The sequence below is a fragment of the Mustela nivalis genome (genome assembly GCF_964662115.1).
Source record: "Mustela nivalis genome assembly, chromosome: 10".
Classification (NCBI taxonomy): Eukaryota; Metazoa; Chordata; class Mammalia; order Carnivora; family Mustelidae; genus Mustela; species Mustela nivalis.
Genome location: NC_139029.1, coordinates 15,051,223 through 15,055,603, shown reverse-complemented (window position 1 = coordinate 15,055,603; position 4,381 = coordinate 15,051,223).

Here is a 4,381-nt window from a genome sequence, read left to right as displayed (position 1 = left end):
CCTTTACCCGCTCTCTAAATTCCTAGAAAGGAATTCAGGAAGCAAACGACAGCCCCAGAGAAGAGCTGGGAGCTGCCCAGCCACACAGATGTGCGTGGCTGGCTGAGAATGATCGAGTTTCCTGCCCCTTCTTGGTCAGGGCACCAGGTGGACGGCTCAGAGGGGACGGCTGTGCAGATCCATTCAGCCAAGCCTGAGATGGGGCAGGCCATGGAGGCAGGAGAGGAGCCCATGGCTTTTTATCTCCCTGAACAATGCATGTATAGGCTTAAGAAGGTTCTAGATCCCAAGCCTAAGTCCTCAGTTTCTTCACCTAAAAATCTGGGAAGCTGGACTCGAAATCCCAGACCCCCACTGACCAAACACGCTGTTACTGGGTTCTCCTAAGATGGGCTGGAGAACAGCCAACCACATGGCTTTGGACCCATTCACCAAGGACTGGCGATAATTAAGACATGCTGTATGTGATTCTTTCTGATTAGAAACTTGGCCAGGTTTCCCTTCCTTGGTGAACTTTCTAGTAAGGAAGGATAACTCACTCCACAAAATGGGACACTTAGAGAATCAAAGGCTTATTTTCTTCAATCAAAGAAAAGAAAACAACCAGAAGATATTCAAATTCCAGTTCGTATAAGGCATTCAAGGCACTGGGCACAGAGAGGAGATACAGAGCAGGGGCCCCATCTCAACCCTTGAGAACTGATGGCAACTTCCAGGAGGAATGTAGAGAAATTTTATGACCTTCCCCTTCCGGACCCAGACATCAGTCCTTACATGTGGAAGAACAGGGTAGCGGGTAATTCAGCACCCAGACCACCTGTGTCCACACGCTCGCTGTTCCAGTTCCTAACTGCATGGCTGTAGGCAACCCATATGATCCCGCCGTGCCTCAGTTTCTCCATACGTAACATGAGAGCGCCTAGGTCCTAGGATTGTTGATGCATCTTAAAGCACCTTAGGGCAGCCCCCGCACCCCCGCCCGCCACCCCGGTTTCACTGCCTATAAATGGGATTAACAGTTTCTACTTCCAAGGCTGTGGCCAGAATTAAAGGCGGTAATATTCAAGCAAAGCCTCTGTTTGGGTGGCCGGGGCATCAGAAGCACTAGACACACGTTCACTCTTAACATCGTGTGTGATTGTGTAAGAAAGAGCTATTAATGAATGAACTTTCTCATGAATCTGTATGTAAATTGTCACAATTGGACTGTTCTTGAAAGTTTGAGGAGCGTTTCCTCAAAGATGCTTTCCCATTAAGACTTTCCACTGACTCAGACCAGAGGACTCTGCCTCTCCCTTATCGCAATCAGGGTGGACCTTCCTGGCCCTGGACCTCAGTTCCCCTCCCTCCCCCGCTCTGCTCTTCCTAGCTCATAGGACTCTTACAACTCTGTGTGTGTCTCCCAGCAGCCCCAGGACAAGTGAGTCAGGTAACGTTGTCCCCACCTAACAGATACAGACACAGGAGGCCCAGCAGCTCCCTCCAAGGTCGGCAGCACATGCTGTGGGACAGAGGTTCAAGCCCAGAGCCCTGAGTCCAGGCATAGGACATGGCTCTGAAGTCCTGCGCCCACCCCTTTCCTTGGGCAGATGTTTTACTTTTCTACCCTTCCTTTCCTCACCTGTAAAATGGGAATATAACAGTACCTACTTCCTAGATTCGCAGTTGAGGATTGAGCTAGTGACACCACGTAAAGCTCTTTGAACAATGCCTGGCGTATGAAGACTCAATCTTTTAGCAGAACAAGGCATCTGAGTTTGCTGGACACTGTCCTGCTTTATACCTGACAATGAGCAAATCTTCTAGTTAGAGTCCCAAGCGCTCTCAAAAATGTCCTGGCTTGGGGCGCCTGGGTGGCTCAGTGGGTTAAAGCCTCTGCCTTCAGCCCGGGTCATGATCCCAGGGTCCTGGGATCGAGCCCCGCATCGGGCTCTCTGCTCCGTGCAGAGACTGCTTCTCTCTCTCTCTCTCTCTCTGCCTGCCTCTCTGCCTACTTGTGCTCTCTGTCAAATAAATAAATAAAATCTTTAAAAAAAAAAAATGTCCTGGCTTGGGGGACGCCTGGATGATGCAGTAGGTTAAGCATCCTACTTCTGGTTTCAGCTCAGGTGGTGATCTCAGGGTTGTGAGATCCAGCTCCATGTTGGGCTCTGGGCTCAGCACGGAGTCTGCTTGGGATTCTCTCTCCCTCCCCCTCTGCTCCTCCCGCTTGTGCTCTCTCTCTTCCAAAAAATAAATAAATAAATCTTTTTAAAAAAAATTTCTTGGGGTGCCTGGTTGGCTCAGGGGGTTAAGCCTCTGCCTTCAGCTCAGGTCATGATCTCAGGGTCATGGGATCGAGCCCCACATCGGGCTCTCTGCCACCCCCTGCCTGCCTCTCTGCCTACTTGTTCTCTCTCTCTGTGTCAAATAAATAAATAAATAAATTTAATCCCTGGGGGTGCTGAGCTCTAGTTCTCCAGCCAAGCTCTCATCACAGAGAGAGGAGAACACAAAGCGAAAAGGTTGTGTCCATGTGGAGCTCATGACCCCCCCTTCTCTAGATCACTCTCTAGGTCCCCAGGCCCCGGGGATTCCCTGCCCAGACAGATTCCTTAAGCCCACATGGCTGGGTCTCTTCTGCAGATCCCTCCCACAGGCATGCCCAGTTCTGGGCCTGAGGGGTGGCCAAGGCACAGCTCTCCAAGGGAAGAGGAGGTGCAGACAGGCTTGCACATACTGGCTAAGAGGCTCACATGTGCAGGGCAGGCCCAAGGCAGATGTGGGAAAGAAGGGGTCTCCTCTTCCTGCACCACCAGGCTCTGCGCAGGGTCCAATAGTCTGAGAATTCTACATTCAAAGCTGGCCTTCCTGGTTGCTGTGAAAGTGTACTTGTCAAGGTAGGAGACTAGAACATATTTTATTTCACATTTTGTTAGCTTGATTTATAAATTGCAAATATTTAGACATATGGTACGCGAGCCTCCATCTGTACTCTTGTTCAGCCCCGTATATCCCCGCCACCTTCTGCCTACTCTCAACACCAAATGTTTACTGAGCCCTTCTTCTGTGCTGAGCCCCCAGAGACTCCACAGAGGGAAGGGCATCGTCCCAGCACCCAACCGCGACCATCCACATGGGAGCAAGCCTCATGTTCCTAAACAGGGAAGAGCACAGGGTGAGAGGTGAGGGCGGAGGCCTGGTCTGTTCCCAGCCCCTAGGGAGGTGGGGCCCTTCCCTGCCCCTGCCTGGGCCTTGGTTTTCCCATTCAGACAAGAAGTCCTTCGCGCTCTGAGTAACTGAGAGACACAGAGTCAAATCTGGGACCCAGAGAGACCATGAGCTGAGAATGGGCAAATAAGGCTTACCAGGCACCATGGTGTGGAACTGAGCACTCTGCCCTAGGGAGGTACCGTCACAGCCCCGTGGCACTTCATTCATTCATCGCACAAACACGGCAGTCACACCTGCTGTGCCAGGCACTGAGCTCTCTCCGAATCTGCCAGATATGGGAGGATAAACAGAACAAGCGCACATAAAACCAACACGCAAAGCAAGATTTGGTGAGGGTGCCAAAAAGAGACCTTCCCTAAGCTCCTTCTATCCTTGCAATCTCCCGCTCTTACGTCCATTTCCTGGATGAGAAAACAGAGGCCCAGAGATGTAAGGGGCTTGGTCAAGACCTTGCGGCTTAGAGCGCACCCAGAGCCTGAGGCTAGCCAGAAACGAGTTTTCGGATTCCCGCAGGCTCCGGCCACTGTCCCAAGCTGACCAAAGCTCGGGAGGTCGGGTCCAGCTCCCGGAAGGCTGGAGGGAGGTGAGCGCCAAGGAAAGGCTGGGCCAGAAGACGAGCCGGCCGGGAGGCAGGGAGGGGCCTGGCGGGGGGCGACCGGGTGGCCCGGGACTCCCGGGTGCGCAGCCCCGGGCGCCCGGAGCGCTAGCGGCTGGGTGCGCGCGAGCCGCAGCCGCGCTCGGGTGGGTCCGCCTCGGCCGGGCGGGGGTCAGGCTTCGAGGCGCCGGCGGGGGGCGAGGCGGAGCAGCAAGAGCGGTGCTGCAGTGCCCGAAGCGGCGGGCTGGGGGAGCTGTGCCCGCCTGTCCCCAAGGCCCGGGCTGGGACCCGGCAGCTGGGTGGCCGCGCCTCTAGCCCGGCCGCGCTAGGCGGCGCGCAGCCAGGCGTGCCTGGAGCGGGCTCCGGCCCTGAGTCCTCCCGGGCGCCCGGCCGGGGAGGCCCCCGGAGAAACCCAGTCCCGCGGGCCAGGGCGGCCGCTGCCGCGGTCGCTCCGGCCCGCCCCCGGGGGGTGTCCCGGGCCGCTGGGCCCGCCCAGGTAACCCCATCCTCGGCCCGCCCCTGGCCCGCCCCCCCGGCCGCCCGCCCGCCCGCCTCCGCCGCCGCCGCTGCCGC